This window comes from Vidua macroura, chromosome Z (assembly GCF_024509145.1).
Source record: "Vidua macroura isolate BioBank_ID:100142 chromosome Z, ASM2450914v1, whole genome shotgun sequence".
In the NCBI taxonomy this organism is placed as follows: Eukaryota; Metazoa; Chordata; class Aves; order Passeriformes; family Viduidae; genus Vidua; species Vidua macroura.
Genome location: NC_071611.1, coordinates 8917826 through 8938319, shown reverse-complemented (window position 1 = coordinate 8938319; position 20494 = coordinate 8917826).

Below are 20494 nucleotides of genomic sequence, written 5' to 3'. Positions count from 1 at the left end.
CATTGCTAAATACAGAATGAAGTGTAATTTTCCAAAGCTATGGAATATTTCAATTGAATTGTGTATTGCTGAGATTTGAATGCTCTATTTTATTTTTTTTCTGCTATTATACTTTTCATAGATATCCACATTATTCAATTATGAGAACAGTATCAGAAATGCTTAAAAAATCTATGAAGCAACCGTATTCAGCTAAGCTGCAATTAGAGAACTGAGAACCTCAGCTCTCTGCTTTTGCAGCTAATGTACTCCTGTTTTGCATTTTCAATTACTGTAATGCACAATTGTCAAGAGTAGAAGCTAGTATTTGGTTAAAAGCTATCAAAATGAGGATGAGGAATCTTGATTTGTTATGAAAGAGGAAAGGAGAAGACAGCTTTCCATGATCAACAAGATTTAAAAATAAACCACATTGAATGTCCAGAAAAAATTGCATGGTTCAGAAGTCTGAACTGCATAAAAGCTTGATGTTAACGCTGCTGAAAGCATCCTGCCCTCTGTAAGTATCGTTCTAATGTGGTTTTGTTTACCTCCAGTTCTGGGAAATAGGACAGAATGGAATTTCATGCATCATGGTGGAAGAAGAGAATTGTAGCTTTGTTAGAACAGCACGTCAAAACCTGTTATTTCCAGATCATGAAACTCCTTAATATTCTGACCTTTTAATCCAGAGCTTACCAGCAAGTGGAAACATTTCAATTTGTGAAAATATTGTAGAGGTAGATTCCCGAGTATTGAAACAATTTGGATCAGTTCAGCATGTATCTTTAATGAAATGGAAATGCACTTGACCAATGTTTACCCTATGGGCATGTCCTGCTTGCCCTCCAGTCAGACAAAATCTGTCACATCACACACCGGTGCTTTGTCCCAGAGGAAGGTCTCTGTGGGAGGCTTGTGGAACAAAAGCTGGCACTTGAGGTTTAATAGTTAAGCAGGTGGCATCATCAGCACCAAGATGTGTTTTCCTCCTGGTGGAATTGCTATTCACTGGAAATGGTTCTTTAGCAATGCAGGCTATAACTGTAATTAACCATAATGACTGCATGTAAAAGGAAGCCCTCCCTTTGCCTTTGTTGTCAGGATGGAGTTTGGGGCCTTTCAGAGAAGCTACCATTAAATTTTATTAACTTGTGGAGTAATGGCACTTTAGAAACACGCTTTATGTATTAAACAACAAACAAATGTGCATTAACAGTTGCTGATTGAAACGACTGGATAAGAGAAATGCTACCCCAGTTTTACAAGAGGTAAAACAAGAGGCAGTCTTGCCTAAAGCTATACACTGATTCTGTGGTAGAGACAGCTCTTCCACTCCAGTGCTTTAATTACAGGAACAAATCTTTCATTTCACCAAATGTAGGCTCACCTGAATGTCTTAGCAAACAAGCAAGGGGTTGACAGAAATATTTAGATGCATCACATTTCTGATACCCCATTTATCTGGTAGTGGTATATTCTCTGAAAAGCATATTTTCATTTTTTTAAGTGTATCTTTGGATGGATTTTACCTTTTTCCTGATACATAAACAAAAATTTCAAATCAATTAACTTTTTTTATCTCAGCAAAAAGAAATGTTCTGAGGTTTTTATTATCCTTAGGCCAGTTAAGGAATCAGCAGTTTCAGTGTATAACCAAGAAAAGCTGCCATTGGTCTCATAAGAATTAATTCTTAATTTTAATTAAGAAAACATTGTTATGCAGTCAGGTTTTTGACAGAGTACAAACTTTATAAAATACACTAGCATTACTAGCATTATAAATGCTAGTATCTCCTTTTCTAATCTTTTGTAGAGGGCACTTCTTACGTATTTCTCTTAATGGATTTGCCTTACACCTAAGTCTCTTAAATGAAAGTTGCTTGAAACAATGTTCAGCTGTGGCATTGTATTGTATGGTATTCTGAAGACATTTTATAGCTGGGAGAGTTGAACTCTTTGGACACTGAACTACCAATATTTGTCTTCAAACATTAGTACTTCAGGGATGAATCAGCTTACATAGCATTTTGTGAAGATGCTCAGAAGCGCAAGTTCAGTTATCTATCTTTTTATTTCTAGGGGAATATAATAGTTTTTTGAAGAGTTTGCCATACACTGATGCCTTGGTTTGGAAAGACAGGTGTCTGCTAAGGAAGGCAGGAGCCTCCCCTGAAATGGAAAAATGTAGACCCCTTCCCTCCGAACTGTTATAAATTTGAAATTAAGGGGGGCTCTCAGGCAGAAATATGGGAGTAGGAATAACAGTTTCTTATTAGGGAAGAAAATAAAAAGATAAACTAAATAATGCAGTGAACCAAAACAACACTGACAGAGTCAGAATACAACCTGACACCCTGTTGGACAGAGTGTTGGCAGCAGTCCAACTGGAATTGTGGCTGCAGTCCTTGTGGAGTGTCAGGTGTGGTTCTGTTGGAGTAGTGATTGTGTATAAAAAAAGGGTGTAGTCTTCCTCTGAAGAGGCAGTGGGAGAGGCAGCTGTTCCTCTGGGAAAATGCAGCGCAGAAAAAGCTCTGCTGGTGGGCCAGAATCTCAAGACTATGCAGGTAGGAATGCTTGGCTCCTCCCTCTGGGTGGAGCATCTCTCAGTGGGATGTTACAGTTCTTATCAGTCACACAGTGACATTCAATGGCCCATTATCAGCAGATGTCTCCCCGGAGGGAGGACTGACTGTGGAAGAGATAAGGAAAATCTGCCCACTTAACACAAGACAACTGCCATACAGATGGCAAATAGAATACATCTTGCTTTTCAGTCTGGGACAACTGAGTACTGGATTGGGTAACTGCATGCTTAATTAAAATTCCTAAACAAAGTGAAAAGAGAGTAAATCCAGAGAAAATACTACTATCTTGCAATTAGAGTATAATATGTTTGGCTGGACAAACTAACATAAGTTACTGAAGACTTGGAAAATGAGATTTAATATCAACTGGGAACATTAATGGGGGAAAAATTCCATAAACCAGCTGCATAATTCATTGTGTATCACTATGATGCCCCTTGAAGCACAAGTAAAGAGACGGCCTGTCTGTATTCCTCAGATGTGCACAAAATTTCATGTGACTCTTCCTTGAATAGCATTGTTAGGTCTGCATTCTTGTCTGGAGAAGACCTTGTGGTTGATCATGGTATTATAACTGTGAATTTATTAATATTGTTTACAAACCATGATTTTCTCTTTGCAAACCACTGCCTTAGAGCAAAATGTCCTTGGAGCCATTAGATTTTTATACTATTGTTTATCTAAGGAAATTGCATATGATAATTTTTTTCTCTCTTCTTCTTAAGTAATTTTGCTGTTAATAAAGGAGGACACATTAACAGTTTGCAAAAAATATAACCAAATACTACTAGTAGGAAATGAGCAGGATAAAATCCTTTCTTTTTCATTAATTCCAATGAGTAGTCAATGAATTCACCATGAACAGCATTGTTGCCTTGGGACAATTTTCTACTATTTCATACTGTGAAAATGGTTCTTTGTCAAAGATTTTAGTGCTGTTTTTTAACCCTGTTTGAATAAGAAACTTTTAAGCACCTAATCAAGCTTTCTTGACAAAAGAGGAGATGGGAACTAAAAAGTGACTTTCATTCAGAAATAGCAAACAAGCAAAGATGAGGATGTCTGCATTCAGACTTGGTCTTGTATATCTGAGGCTTCAGAACAATTGGATAGATAAGGAACTGAGACTCTTCAGAGCTGCTGAATATAAAGAAATGCAGAATCTTTGTAGCTGCTAGTTTTACTTGTAATAAACCAAGTGTGTGTTTAGAAACACAGGCACAAGAATTTAGAGCAGTATGAAAGTATTTTTATGTGTCCCAAAGGAGCATACTTCTATTCTGAGCAGTTCCTAGAGGAAAACACTTTCTTTAGTAGACATCATGCAGATAGTGAGTTAGTTACTCAAAAGACTTGGAATATTTTTGAAGTTTTGCTTTTCTATATTTCTCATTGCATATTATATGTGTAAATTAGCATGAAAGACTGATATGGAGGATAGATGGATTTATGTCTTTTCTTCCTCTGATTTAAAGTTCATTTCCTTCTGAATTTGACCCTTAATTTTGTTTGGAGTGAAGAAATCTCCCAGAGAAAAGCTATTCTGGTTCAGGCTCCTTCCTTGTAGTTCTGCTTCAGCTGTAGGTTGAGCTTTGGTTTCTGGGGTTGTTTTGTCAGGTTGGCATACTGGCATTTTTAATAAAAGTATCACAGGATGTCAGTCTTTTCTGCAGTCTGTGATTTAAATAGGTTAGCTCTTGGTATGCATCTGTTCTTACCTCACCCTTGGCACTTAAAATATGTCTGTATGTCTGTATTTATTAATACATACCTAACACTTGTGATACAGTATGTTGGGGTGGTTTTGTTTTGTTTTGTTTTGTTTTTTTGGTTTTTTTTTTTTTTTAATTTTTTTTATTTTTTTTTTTTTTGGCGTATTACTATGTGGTTTAATGCTGTGTTAATAGTAGGAAAGCCTCAACACTGAAATGTTGAAAGATTAGTAATGGACATTTTTCTGAGCTTTAAATTGATGTCATACCTCTAAGCACTATTACTGTGGTTTAAGAACAGATCTCAGGTGAGAGACTGAAGGCTGAGATCCTGAGTTGAGATTTTTTTCCTGCTTCTGAAGGAGTGATTGTCAGATTGTGCCTCTTACCTGCATAACTGCCTGACATTCCAGCTTTCACTTCAGTCACTTCCAATACTCATTATCACTTCACCTATAATAAAACTACTTAATTATTATTTCTGCTTCTGTGCTGTCCTCTCCCTTCACCTCCATGCTAGATTGTACTAGACAGAAAATGTATGCTGCTTGTGTATAATGTGTTTCATTCCAATAAGCACCCTGGAAGTAAATTCAAATTTTGACCCTTGGTGTTTAGGGAAAGCCCTAAGTCTTGCAGACAGAGGTTTACTACTAGAATGCAGTTTCTGGAGCCAGCTGGTTAGAGCAAATGCAACTGACTCCATCAAACAGGAGCATGTGGTTCTGTTGTAAAACTGACTGCAGTATAAGCTCAGGTGTGAGGGCCCTGAACTTGTATTTATCTGAGTGCCTTCAGGCATTTGGTTGAGCAGGATTCAAACAGTACAGCACAAAAATTTTACTGTTACAAGCTAACTAAAAAGGAGTGGATGGATGTGGTGGCTGCTCTGTCAGCTGAGGTTTTGCCTGAGCATCCTCATGCATTGCATCTGTCCAAATTTAAACAGCTATGTCTTTGCTAGCTAAGCCAAGAGCGCAGGAAGAGCAAATAGATACTATTGCTCTAGTCTTGAAAATGAAAAAATGAGTATCATCAAGAAGTTTGTTTGCTCTCCTAGAACTGTCCATAGTAAGTAAAAGACATTTATGGTGCCTGTTACTGCAAAAGACTCTTTAAGTTTAGTCTGCTAAACTAAGTTTTAGTCATGGAGTTTCAGAATGCCTATTTATTATTCACTTTGGTAAACTACACCCTATATTAATGTTCCCTTCATTTTAATGAGTTTTATTTACTGATAATGCTGGAGAATGTAAACTGTATTTAAGAAATTTATGTTGGGCCTGTCATGATGGCTCAGTGTTTGAAGTGGCTGGACTTGTGTTGCCTTTCATGTGCTCCCCTGTTGACCTGGGATTCCTATAACAAATAAATAACAAGGAGTTCTGTGATCTCTAGACAAATGCTTTAAAAAAAAGCAGTCAAAAATATTTCTTTATTTCCAGAAGGATCCTTCATATCTTTGCCATTGAGATAAAAAATTAAATCAGATCATGCTTTCTTGACTGTAAGAGGCTAGACAAGAAATGAAAAACAAGAAATAAATTCTTCTGCATACTAAGCTAGATAAAATTTTTATATAATGCAATGCAGCAGTTTTATTTATTTATTTATTTAATAATCTATTTTACTTATTTTTGTAGTTCTGCTATTTGGCTAACAAAGAAGAACCAAAAAAATCCATCGCTAAATAGAAGGTGACCAAGAAAGCTTACCATGCTTCAGGAAACAATATTGCTTAAGCTGACTGACGTACCATAACACCATTCAAGTGAATATTCTTTAGTACTTCTAATGTGAAATTCGAACTTGAATGTTACATTGATATAAATAATTAAGAGTGACAAGTATTTAAGAGTACCTTTCTTCAGTGCATGAAAGAAGACATCAGTCACTTCATTCATGTACTGATCCGCTGCCTAGCTAGTTCTGAATAGCTGAGGTCTCTAGAGTTTCTCCAGATGGTTCCTGTAAGTGATTTGAGTTGTTCTGAAGACAGATACTGAAAGATCTCTGTTGTAGGTTGGGCTGGTTTTGTTAGGGATTTTATTAATGTTAGTTAGGATTGTTCTCTGTACCCCTATTTTCCCTCACAATGGTTTGCTCCAAGTTGTTTACCACAGGAGCTCTTGTCACTCAGACATGTCAATCTTCTCACCTCACACAGTTTTCTCCTTACATGGTTCTGTCAGTCAAGGGTCGTCACTCCTTGCTGGGGGTGTCAGCCTTGTAACCACTCCCTGCTTCTTCATGGAAAGTTCTGTATCAATCACCCCACCTTTACACTCCTATTTGTCCCAGAGCACTGTACCCACCTCTGTTATGTCCCCATAGGTTGTTATGTTCCATGTCACTCCCCTGTTGTCTGTCCCTATTGGGCGAGGGGGATTTCCACCCCTGTCCACCTGCCCCTATTTAACCCAATGCTTTCTTGTCCATTGGCCATTGTGCCTTGCACTGCACTGGGAGTGGTCGCTCCGACCATCGCTGCAACCACACATAAAATAAAAGTTCTCAGGCGCGCAAGTAGAGTGTCCTTCTCTCGTCCCTTTGCTTCCTCTCAGCGTGAAGGTACCAAATCTGTGTTACCCACACCGGAGCGCTCAGCACGAGCAGGGAGGCGAATGCCATAGCCCTGGAGCGCCCGTGCGCACGGCAGCTGTGGTCTCATAAAGGCAGTGCTAGCCGGGGCTTTTCGACTGCTTGAGGCCGTAGCGGGTAAAAGCCGCAGATCTCGTAGAGGGTTATTCTTTTCATTTACTCTAATTTCAGTAGAATCTACAAAACTGATGCCCTGACCTTTGTTATTTCCATTTGCAGTTCTCTTCTGCTCCTATGCTGTACTGGATCAAAATTTCCTTCTGCTTTGAGATGAGAAAATATTTATTTGTTTTGATTGATAAAAAATTGAAGTGGACATTTAAAAATAAACACAGAACAAAAATTGTTTTAAACTGGTTTGGGGTAACAGAGTTTCACACCAGCTGTGTTCCAAGGGTATTTTTGAATTCAAGTATAACTTCATAGATTTTTTTCTAGGAGTTTACATGCAGGCCAGTAGCATCCTGGCTTGCACCAGCAGTAGTGTGGACAAAGGCAGTGTTTGTCCCCCTGAACTCAGCACTAATCAGGCCGTACCTTGAGTTCTGTGTCCAGCTCTGGGCCCCTCAGTTCAAGGACATTGAGGTGCTGGAGCAAGTCCAGAGAAAGAGAACAGAGCTGGTGAAGGGTCTGGAGCACAAGTCCTGTGAGGAGAGGCTGAGCGAACTGGGGTTGTTTAGCATGGAGAAAAGGAGGCTCAGAGGGGACCTGATCGCTCTTTACAACTCCCTGACAGGAGGGTGTAGCCAGGTGAGGGTCAGCCTCTTTCCCAGGCAACCAGAGACAGGATAAGGGCACTGTCTTCAAACTGCACCAGAGGAGATTCAGGTTGAACATCTGGAAGAATTTCTTCATTGAAAGGCTGGCTATACATTGGAATTGTCTTCCCAGGGAGTCACAACTCTGGAAGTGCTCAAAAGATGTGTGGTTGTGACACTCAGAGTTATGATTTTAGAGGGGAAGTAGTGCTGGGTTAATGGTTGGACTCAATGACCTTAGAGGTCTTTTCCAACATAAATGATTCTATGAATCTATCTGTAAAAAAATTATATTACATTGTTTAAATTCTACATCTACAATCACTGTAGAGAGGAAGAAGGAAAAATGTTATCTGTCTATTTTTACTGTGAAATGTACAGCTTATCTCTCAGTGCAAGGGAGCCTTGACATAAAAATGCTTGTACAATGAATGCTATAAAATCTAAGATGGAGCATGGGAATTATTTTCAGTATTAAAGCTGTAAAGCCTTAGTATCTTCACATAGGTCATAGTTTTTTCTCCCACATGTAATATTTTAGAGGATTAAAAATTATCCAAGAAGGTAAGTAATCTTGAAAGCAAAATGAAAGATTGAGAAGAGAAAATAGAAATTTATTTTAATAAACTCTTCCACTTTTCAATAAGGAAATATTCTGATGCCTATTCTGGGTGATATATTTCAAAGCTTTCCTTTTATATACTACTCTTTGAATGCAACAAGTTCAACAACACTAGGGTTTTCATATCTACCATATCTAATATGTGGTTAATTTTCAGAGAGCTTGATAAAGACTGCAGTGCATTTAGATGCTGAAGAGAAGAGTGAAATTCAAGATTCTTATACCACCAAGTTAGTTCTGTCTTATGACATCCCTGTAGTAGCTGATATGGAAGGACTGTAACATACTTTTACTGCAAATTGCTCTTGTAGCTGAAAGCTTGTAAAACTGTGACTCAAATAATATGAAAGAGACACAGTGCAATCATATCTACCTACCTACCTACCTATCTATCTATCTATCTATCTATCTATCTATCTATCTATAAAATAAAAACTTAGGACAACCTTCTGAAACTGTCACCCTACAGTAAGTGCCAGTACATGCATCCAATTTTTATAATGGCCTATTCCAGTCCTTTTTAATGTGTGCCTGAAAACTGTACTGAAACTACTAATGAATTAATTGAAACTTCCTCGGGCAATTGCTTAGTATTTTATATTACCAGCACAATTTTTTTTTTTTTTTTAATGAAAGCTTTTCATTTAACAGTTGGGAGGAGGCTGTGAAAATCATGTTGATCAGGCAAAGTGTCCATGAGGTGAAGGGTCTCTTTCCAGGTCAGGATTTCAGACACTTTCCAGAAAGACAGATATGAATATAGGATATCTCAAGAGACAAATTCCTACTATATCCCTTTACATTTCAGATGCTTGCCTGAATATAGGCCAGGTCAGAACCATTAGATGTTTTTTTCTGTAAGACTTTCTAAAAGAATGGTTGTAAGTAGCTTCAAATTATTCAAATTCTCACAGGCACACCTTGCAGCATCCTACAGCAAAAAACAGAACATGCACTCTTTGTAGGATCTGAATTCATAACTTTTCATACATTGTGGTTGAAGTGTATAATGCACGTGGGAGAACAGATCTCTTCCTATTGAAAAGATACTTTCCTACTGACCCCTATAAGAATGGAGATAGTAAGCCTAGAAATATATTTTAATAGGCTCTCAGAGTTTTGAATATATTTCCAGATGGCATTTACAACATTTAACAGTTTTGTGATGTTTAATTGATATATACATGTGACATATAGATGTGCTGTATGTATATATGGTCAAAACTCTAACCTTGAAAAACTGTTTTATATATATGTATAAAGATACTATATAGATATATATTTGTGGTTTATGTGTATATATTTTAGACTGTCATACTATTAGCCATTTCTCCCCTTTATGTGAATCAAGAACCAAGATGATGGTATGAACAACTTCAAAATTTACCAAGATTTTCTGTAGCTTTTTTACAACTGAAACTATTCAGAAAAACCTAGTTACTTTCAGCTGCTTTGAAACAGAAGGTTTTGTGGGCTGTATGACTCACAGAAGCATTTTTCCCCCGGCTTCACATGCAAAAGCAGATATCAGTTTTGCATAGACTACATCAATGACTTCAGTTCCATAGTTTGTTTATATAAATACAAAATTTTTTCTTTTAAGACATTAAAATATTCTTTCATGTGTTTCAGAACTAGAATCAGGAAGACATATACATTTAATTTATTGCAAATCTTTTCCAAAAAGCTTGATAACTTCCTTTAGAACAAGGAACTAGCTAACTAGGGAGTTGGATGTTCATAATAGATATCTCCTTTTTAATTGTTTAGACTCATCTACTATCTACAAACTACAGTTCTTAATCTTGCAATTTCAGTGGAAGTATGAGAGTACTTTAAAAACCTGAATGTAGGAGGATACCGACTGGTCTAGTTCTTTACCATGTTCAAAGCTTAGCCACAGCTAAGCTATTTGCTGTACATCTGCAAAGAACGCATTTGAAATTACAACAAATCTGAATGGATGTAAAGTGGGTTGACCCTGAAAATCTCTATTTAATCTCTTCTTGAATTTCATCAACAGATCAGTTCCTGTTATGCAATAAGCCTGCAGAGTTATCAACTGGGATTTCATCTGGTGACTGCAGACATGCCATATGGGAAGAAAACAAGTATTTAGTGTGCAGTTTTTAGGCTGTACTGTATATGTCATGTTTATGCTTTCCTTTGTTGCATGGTACTGACATATTGCGTGTGTAGTTCTGAGTCTCTGTTTTTTACAATGTAAGTTTTTAAATCTGTCTTTTGTGTGTGTGTCCATCCATCAGCTTTTCTTTATTCCCCTTCTGTAGCACTTCCCTTGCATGCTTTTATATTTGCTTTCATTTTCAATCTTCAGAGCAACCTCACAGCAGGAAAATAAGCAAATCCAACAAATAATTACAAAATAAACATTGAAAAAGTGAAGAAATATCCTTTAAATTAAAAAAAAAAAAATCATGGACTTGTGCTTTCATTAGATTGTCTAGTAATTATATGAAATATCTTCTAAAATATTAAAAAAAAACCCTATTTTTGAGATGCTTTTCCTTTCCTTTCCTTTCCTTTCCTTTCCTTTCCTTTCCTTTCCTTTCCTTTCCTTTCCTTTCCTTTCCTTTCCTTTCCTTTCCTTTCCTTTCCTTTCCTTTCCTTTCCTTTCCTTTCCTTTCCTTTCCTTTCCTTTCCTTTCCTTTCCTTTCCTTTCCTTTCCTTTCCCTTTCCCTTTCCCTTTCCTTTCCCTTTCCTTTCCCTTTCCTTTCCCTTTCCTTTCCCTTTCCTTTCCCTTTCCTTTCCCTTTCCTTTCCCTTTCCTTTCCCTTTCCTTTCCCTTTCCTTTCCCTTTCCTTTCCCTTTCCTTTCCCTTTCCTTTCCCTTTCCTTTCCCTTTCCTTTCCCTTTCCTTTCCCTTTCCTTTCCCTTTCCTTTCCCTTTCCTTTCCCTTTCCTTTCCCTTTCCTTTCCCTTTCCTTTCCCTTTCCTTTCCCTTTCCTTTCCCTTTCCTTTCCCTTTCCTTTCCTCTTCCCTTTCCTTTCCCTTTCCTTTCCCTTTCCTTTCCTTTCCCTTTCCTTTCCCTTTCCTTTCCCTTTCCTTTCCCTTTCCTTTCCCTTTCCTTTCCCTTTCCTTTTCCCTTTCCTTTCCCTTTCCTTTCCCTTTCCTTTCCCTTTTCCTTCCCTTGCCTTCCCTTGCCTTCCCTTGCCTTCCCTTGCCTTCCCTTGCCTTCCCTTGCCTTCCCTTGCCTTCCCTTGCCTTTGCCTTTGCCTTGCCTTGCCTTCCCCTTCCCCTTCCCCTTCCCCTTCCCCTTCCCCTTCCCTTTTCCCAACCAAAACCATTATGCAACATTGTTTTTAAAAAATATTTCTTATTGGATACCCCCAAATAGGGAGGAATTTCAGAACAGAAGTTTCAGAAGGAATCTGTCTTTTTGCCAAGATATTTTTGTCATATTCAGTAGTCACTTTGACCACCTACCTAAACTCTGATCCTCCCTGTAAAATTCCTAGACTGGAATAATGGCAATTTGTTTAGTGGTGTAGCAGAGATAGTCTATGGTGTACAGGTATCAACAGAAGAGCAACATCTACATGAATAGATTTGAAACTATATCCTTCTACTGTTGGAACATGAGGGTCTTTCCAGATGATAAACTTCGAATCTTCCTAAACAAAACAAAACCAAAACAAAACAAAAAAAAATTTCCACTTTTTAAATAGTAGATTATATGGGAAAAAATAAGCAAGCTCAATGAGAAGCATATTTAAGATCAATCTAGGAAATAATTTTATTTTTAAATGGACACTCTAGTTTGAAAACAATAGGGTTAAAATTATTATGATTGTCACAGTATTTGTGTGCCATACTGCAGTGAGCATGGTGTGCATGCTGAGGTATGATCTTTTCTCTTTCTTGAGGTGGTGTGTATAATGCTTTGCCCTCAGTTGCTAGTTAGAGCTTTTTGCATTTTGAATAGCCTAGACAACAAGTGTTAGTCACTTATATGTCTACTCTGGCCACTGATGTGTCTAGAGAAATGTCTCTTCCACACTGTCAGAAGGCTATTTAATATATTTCCTGAATATCTTTCACGTTTGTTTCTGTAATACATATTATGAAGCAGTGTGGGAAAAAATATTTTTGGTATGAAATTAGTAAAGACTTCAAAAGATGAGAATGTCCAGGGATTTCTTGAAAAAAATATTTAACCCTACTTAACTTTCCCTTTACTGTAAGTTTCCAGAAGCCTCTTCTGCACATAATGTCTGCTTCCTGCTTGAACTGTCAGTTACAACAGTGAAAATAACTGGTTGTGAGTCTGATGTTCTTACCATATCTTTCACTATATACTGAGAAAGACTTCTTAAAGTGGGAGATTTTTTTGCAATGGCCAGACCATCAGCTGTCATTTAAAAATTTAAGTTCTAGACATAAATGACTGGCAGAAAAGTTGAAAATATGAACCAGACTCAGATGAGCATCAGAAAAATTTAAACCTTGTAGTTAAAACAAAGCCTGCAGTACAAATGTGTAAATTATTGACACAATGGAGGGAAGGGATGCCATCCAGAGGGACCTTGAAAGGCTTGAGAGGCAGGCCAGTGAGAAACTCGTGAAGTTCAATAAAGGTGCTGCACCTGGGTCAGGGCAATCCCAAACACAATACAGGCTGAGCAGAGAGCTGCTCTGAGAGAAGGACTTGATAGTGTTGATGGATGAGCAGCTCAACATCACCTGGCACTTGTAGCCCAAAATCATATCCATATCCTGGGCTGTGCCAAAGGATTTGTGATCAGCAAGTCAAGGGAGAAGATTCTTACTTCCTATTCTGCTCAGGTGGAGCACTCTGTCCAAGGGCCCCCACCATAAGAAGGACATGAAACTGTTGGCATGAACTCAGAGGAGGGCCATGAAGCTGATCCAAGGGATGAAGAACCTCTTCATCCCTTTATGAAGAAAGGTTGGAAAGGAGGAAAGGTTGAGAGAGGTGGGGCTGTTCAGTCTGGAGGACTCAGTCGCTGCTTCTGGGGACACCTTATAGCAGTCTTCCGGTACCTGATGGGCACATACAGGAAAGTTGGAGAGGGGTTTTTTCAAAGGCAGGTAGTGATGGGAAAAGGGGGAATGGCATTAACTGAAAGATTGTAAGTTTAGGATGTTAAGAATAGATAAAAGAATAAATTCTTTAGTGTGAGGCACTGGAACAGTTTCCTCAGAAAAGTTGTGGATGTCCCATTCCTGAAAGTGTTTAGGGTAGATTGGATACAGCTCTGAACAACCAGGTCTAATGGAAGATGTACCTGTCCACAGCTGGAATTCAATGACTTGTCACTTCCAACTCAAGCCATTCTATGATTTTATGGTATCATCATGTGTGAATGCAAGCAAATCACCTTATTCTTTTCTCCTCTACCCTGATTTTGCGTAGCTGATTTAAATGAAGCCAAAATCTCTTTATTAAGGGTTTCCCTAGCAGAACATGTATGTGTCACTACAATACAGTTGTATCTTGTAATATCTCTGTACGTGTATCTCTTTGATCAATCTATCATGTATATTGTATAAAGTGTAACTTTTTATTTCTTTTCAAGCCTACGAAGGCATGCATTATTTTTCAGTTAACCACAAATTCTCTTACAATAGCAGTAGAACAGCCCATAATTTAATGTCAAGGGATTTAATAATTTATTTTCAAGGATTTCACAAAATGAAAGTAATCCTGAATGAATCTTGAGAGATTAACTGACATCTTGAATGAGGAAAGATGGCATTTGCAGTCTACAAAAGCTTAAGATAAAAAAATGTAGTATGATAGCATTTCAGAATACAAAAATGTTGCTATGGCAACTGTATGTTCTTCATAGACACATCTTTCCAAGAAATACTGTATGTGGGTGCGTGCTACAAAATTCTGTGTATGGTATAGACAACAGAGAAGAATGTTAATCATTATTCACATAATCAAGAAAATCTGCTGCAAAAAACAATCTTTTGTACAAAAAATGTGGGTGATTTTGAATGATTGCTTAAGCTTCTGATGAAACAGATGTCAGAAAAGATTTATCCATAAGCTATTTAAGTACCAGTTGAACCGTGATTTTCTTTTGTTCAATAATAGTTTTCTTGGAAGTATTAAAAATAGCTCCTTTGTCTTAGTTCCACAGGGGACTACTACTGGCTGTAAATAATCTAGGAGGAGACGTGTTTTTTTCTGAATATTAGAGTAGGATATGAGTTGATAGGAACTGTGAGACAAGAAAAAACTCTGCTTCAAAAACACATCCTTAAAGTTTGTTTTTCACATCATCTTGCAGTATAAGGTGGAAATAGTGAAACACGTGACTGGTTGAAACATGTGATGATGTGGAGAGAAGCAGTACAAAGCTAAACAGCCCGAGGCAGTACAGACTTATGCCAGCATTTCTGAGTCAGTATGGGTACACATCTGTTTGCAAACACAACAACTCAACAGTATGCCAGGAATTCAGAATCCTGTAAAAATATAATCAAATGGCAGAGATACTCACAAAAGAAGTAAATAAATTCAATCAAAAGAAATAAAATGAAACCTAGCATTTTGCCCTAAATTTCTTTTCTTTTTTTTTTTTAATAGTAGGCTTATTTTAAGTCCTATAGAATTACCGAACTTGCTTCAATGATTAACTCATTACCAAATTTTAGAAATGAAGTTGTATTTTTCTACTTCTACATAACATTAACACATGTCTAGCCGCATGGCATCACATCTGTTCTGTATTCTCCTCCAAACAGATGCCAATTCCAGATAGTCTAGGAGGGAGGTGCAAAATTCCATATTTAGATGTGAGAGAATCTGCATGTTTATTCAATCTCATGTCACCAATTTATCTTTCTTACTTACATAATGCATTATGAATCATGTGGTTTAATTTTGTATCAAACATTTTCCCTAAGCCTGCATAGTGTTTCTAGTAGTAGTAGTATTCTGTCCCTCTTTAAACCTTTCAGGGCTCTTGATCTCTACCTCTTTCTGTGATGTATAGAAATTTACAAGCAGAAAAAGGAAGAACATCAGGGGACACAGTGATCCATTTTGGCATGTCTGTTGATAACAATTGAGAGATTAATTCAAGAGGCACCACTGGCTTGAGATCAGACTGCTTGTGTGTTGCCTGATTAGAGCTTTGTTCTCTCACAGCCTTTGGGTCAAGGAGGATGGACCGAGCTCTGGCTGAGCCCCATAACAAGTATCGTGTGGTATCAAAGACTTTGCAGCATGTGAACTCTGAAGTACATGAAAAGGATAAGAAATAATGTAGCCACATAATATACACACACACACATGTATAAAAAAAAATTTTTTCTTTTTTTTTTTTTCTTAGATATGTATAGTAGGTTATGTGACAAAACACCTTTGAATACCCTCAAATCACTCTGAGCAGCCTCCAGATCACATTGAAATGGGAGGGGTGTGTTGCTGCCCAGGAGCAGGGGATGCATTGTGGATGCAGGGGGAATGCATTTTGGGATGAAATAGTATTTATTATGGGATTTTAGAAAATGAGAGGGGAGCAGGATGAAGCCCTCAGTACACAGTGTGTCAATGTGAGTGCTTTGGGTGTCTAATTCAGGTGGTTGGGTGTGTGTATTTGTAGGGATGTGACATCTACACGTGCTCTGTGCACATCTGCCAGCTGGGAATGTGTCTCCTCACTGCTGGTTGGACCCAGGGATGTGGAACTGAGAAGCTGTGCCTCTCTCAGGCTCTCAGATAAAATGTTTCTCTAACTGTATGTATGGAATTTGTAAATACCCACATACATGCAGGGTATAAAGATGGATTAAAGCTAATTGCTGTATAGGCAGCAGGTAGTGCTCAGTTACACAGTGTGAATTTACCTGCTCCACAGAGGCTGGGTTGATACACCTGATCATCCTGTGTCTCCAAGATGTACATTCCACTAGGAACATATATTATTTCAGTATGCATTTGCAAAATACTAGGTCATTAGTTGATTTCTTAGGAAATTCACAGACACATCCTTGAGAATGAGAAAAACACTACCAGACTAGCAAACTGCTCACAACATTTCAGGTATTTCAGGTGAGGGAAAGGCAGGGAGTGGGATTCTGGATACATGGATGAGAGGTGTTGATGTTGTTGTACTGAGTTGTCCAGATCCTCTTTTTTATATCAGTCATTTGAAAAAAGTAAGTATCACTGATTTTACATATATCTTTATTTTACTTATTTTGTGCTTCTCTTTCAATTTTGTTGTCAAATGGAAACAGATTTTTTTCATGCATAATGTTTCACTTTTTTGAAGATGAAACAGCAATACAGCAAGATGTGTAAAGCAGTAAAGCAGTCATATACCATTTGCTTAAAAATCTGTGGTTGGAATAAGGTGAAAGTCTTCCAAAGAGGGGAGATGAAGAAGAGAAGGGAAAATGGAGGAGCAAGAGAGGAAATTAACATATCTGAAAAAATAAGGACAGAAGTACCATTACCAGAGTCATTCATGAAGAATCCTTCAAGATAAAGACAAAAGGTCTCTGTGGGAGAATGGAGGAAAGGTGCACTGCATGTATGGCTTATCCAGATGGACAACACCACGAGTATTGATGATTTGGATCAAAAATTGTTATGGAATAAAATAGTGGGATCTGTAGATCAAAGACTCTTTTAAGAAAATGAATATAAGCAGCCAGAATACTGCAGGCAGTTGTGGGTCACAGGATGGGGGAGTTGAAGCCAAGACCCCCTAGTCACCCGCAGACTAACCACAGCACCAATCTTGTTGATCTTCACCAAACTGCTCCTCTACCTCCAGCTCAAGCATTGTCAGGAGACAGTGGGGTGGAGGCATTATGTGAGAAGTGGACACTAGGCTTAGCAGTGGCTGCAAAATGTATGCAACTCTTGTTTTACACCCACATTTTAAACTGCTGCAGGGAACTGTACAGTTCAAACAAGCTGAAAAGAAAAAAATCCAGACTCAGCACTGAAAGTAGGTTGTTTAGACATGTTTCATCTTGGCTTTTGTTTTCAACTTAAAGAAAACCTTTTTATAAATATACTTGTGCTATATCTATAAGCAAATTAATACAATAAAACAGCAGATAAGAAAATGGCATGTCACTATATCCCTTTGTATGCTAAAAAGGTTTAAGCTGCACTGAAATAGCAGTTATATATATATATATATATATTTTTTGGCAGTTGCAAAAAATGAATGAAAAGGTATACTTTTATATTTAACTGCACTAGTACTGATTGGTTTTCATGATGCTAGGTGCAGTGATGTGGCAATAGTGGGAACTATATTTCAGTAAGTATCTCAAACATAATTAGCCCATAGGGATAAAAGCGTTCTGGAATGCAGTTAAGAATAAATATTTACCCCAGACCTTGCCTTTTATAATTTGCATCAATTCAGTTTCTGTAACAAATGTCTCCAAACTGTAGTCAATTATTAACCATGTACTATGTTAACCTAAATCGTGTACTTTGCAGTCTTTATTTCCACTGAAAGTTTGTCTCTGTGAAGCTAGCTTTATTTAGGTCCAGTGTAAAAGCAGAGTTACAGAAATGGATTGTAAAGGTCTTTAGCCTATGCACTCAAAAACCACCTAATTTGTTAATGGAACTTCTATTGTAACATAAAATTAATGGCAAGAACTATCACAAGAAGTAGTAACAAAAATGAATTTTAAATTGTGATACCTGTTTTTTGGTTCAGACTGTCCATTAGCAGATATACTGCAACTGTAAAACAACAACCTTTAAAAAAAAAAGCCATGTGATTTGTCTTGCAATGATTTCAACTGTAAATCAGGTATCTTTTGTATGCTTTCTCTTGCTTACTGTTCACTATATTTGAGTTCTATTTTTGCTTGACCAGTACTCTTGTCTCATAGTAAAAACTGGCTTCTGACTTGTTCAGATGTGAATGTTTTCCTGTCTGAGTTTGGTTTGAAATTGGGTACTGGAAATAAAATTGAGATCAAGGTAGGATTTCAGAACCTATTTGCATTTTATCTTCAATGTCTATAAACCCCATATTGAAATGCACTTACAGGGCTTTTTGAATAGGGTCTACTGGGGAAAAAGATGTGTTATCAGGCTTCAGATTTGTGACTGGCTGAAGCCAAGTATGAAAGAGGTGCCTCTCCATGCAGAAGTGTATGGTGCATAGAACCTATATACACATTTAGTCTGGGTTGTGCTTCTATAATGATTTTCTTCTGCAAAAATTTTTGCAGGTCAACTGGATCAATTACGAGCTTGAAAATACTCAAACACAAGTCTTTCTAGAGTTCACTTCAGTTTGTTGAAAAATCATGTTAATTTAGAATGGCCTTGTTCTTATGACTCATTCATTCATTTATTCATTTATTCATTAAAAACAGCTTTGTACTCTGTGAAAGTAATCAAAATTTGAATGTTTTTCTATTTTAGTTGAAAACTGATGTCTCTTAGAAAGATGTGTTGCACAGATGATCTTTTAAGTTTCCTAGAAAAGAAGAAAATGCCATCAAAATTCTTCTGGGAATGTCTGCTGAATTGCTTGGAAAATTATCAAAGACAAACAAAATCCCATGTGGAGGAAGGAATCCACAAAAAATTCTCTAAGGCTTGCTGCTTCACTCCATTAAACTGGGTTGGACCACAGCCACCAGCAGAGAGGATTTGATGGAGTCAGACTTGAGTTATTTCTGTAGGCTTGGAAGAACAGCATGGACTAGAACAATAAATTCAGAGCTAAAATTTCTCTGATGAGAACAAATGGCAGGAAAGTAGCTGTGGGAGGACAGTAGTAAGTGAAGACCTAAATGTAAGATAAATAATTTCTCTGTAAATGATTGGATATGTATTTTCCAGATTAGGCCTAGTCTGAATTACCAGGGGATGTTTCAGAAGATAAAAGAAGCTGGCAAACTGAAAGCCTTGACAGATTTTCTGAAAATTCCATTACATCTTCTATATAGGCTTATGAATGCAATGAGAGTAAGGACACATGAATTTATAAAGTTAAAGAATAACTTTATGCAGAATCACTGTCTCATATGTTAGAACATATCATCAGAGATGACAACTCAACAGCCAAGTAGCTTGTCTGGGATCTGTGCCCAGGGTCAGAAACAAGCCAGGATCAGAGTCCTGAAGGCAGCCTGTGTAGCTTAGACTACAGACTTAAGTAACAGACCTGTGGATTACCATAATGAAAAGTTATATCAGAACCAATTTTAAATCAAGCAGGAGTTATTTCAGCAACATATTCAAAGTAGTGCCCTTGAACATTTCTTTTTAGAATCACGGGGAAATTGCACTATGCAACTCTAGGAACCCTGGATAAAGAGATTGTTATTGAAAGCACGGTGTAAAGCATATGTCAAACTTGATATTTGAACTGATGGATTTGTTGAAATTATTGGATTTATATATTTTCATCAAATACTTTTAAAATTTCAAAATGTCACACTATCACACTGATTGCACTGACTTTTTAAACCAGCCCCCCAAAATGTGTGTGAAAACAAAAATCCTTATAAACCTGTTATTAATTCCCACTTGTTTGAACTTGGAATTGTTAATCCTGGACATGACTCTGTGAAGAAGAGATGCATGGACCAGACATGCCAATATGCTCTGCCATTAATTAAGCTCATGAGACATATTATATTTATAGGACAAGTGTTGACAGAAGTGTACATGTTGGAATAGGTGGAAAAAACTGTAACATTTGCAGAAAGACTGTTACATATTTATAAGCCCATGGACCTTATACTAGGACCTCTGCAGCACTGCTTAGTCTGTTTAGGTAACTTGGGATCTGCTGTACATTCCCAGCTCCCTCTACTTGCAGTTGAATTATTGCTCTTAGGGTACAGTGAGAGAGGGGGCAGACAGACAAAGGCATGAAAACCAATTATTATGGCCACCTATAAAGGTTATGTGGATTTACTCCTACATAACAGTTAATGTGGTGAAAAATAATATTCTAGGAAGATGAACTTCTAGTTGTTCATCTACTATTATCTAGTTGTTCATGTAGGATGAGCCTCTTATATGGTTAACATTTTCAGATCCCACTAGCTCTGGCTGGCCCACTTTATACCTTTTATTTTTATATGTACATGCAATCTATCACAGATAAATGCTATCTCTCCTGAGAGCTCAGGGTAATACCTTGGATCTACAGCCCCCTTTAAACCATTAAAGACTACAGTCCACAAAGGCCTTTGACTAGCTTATTTCAGGACATATGCAAGTTCCTTGTACCT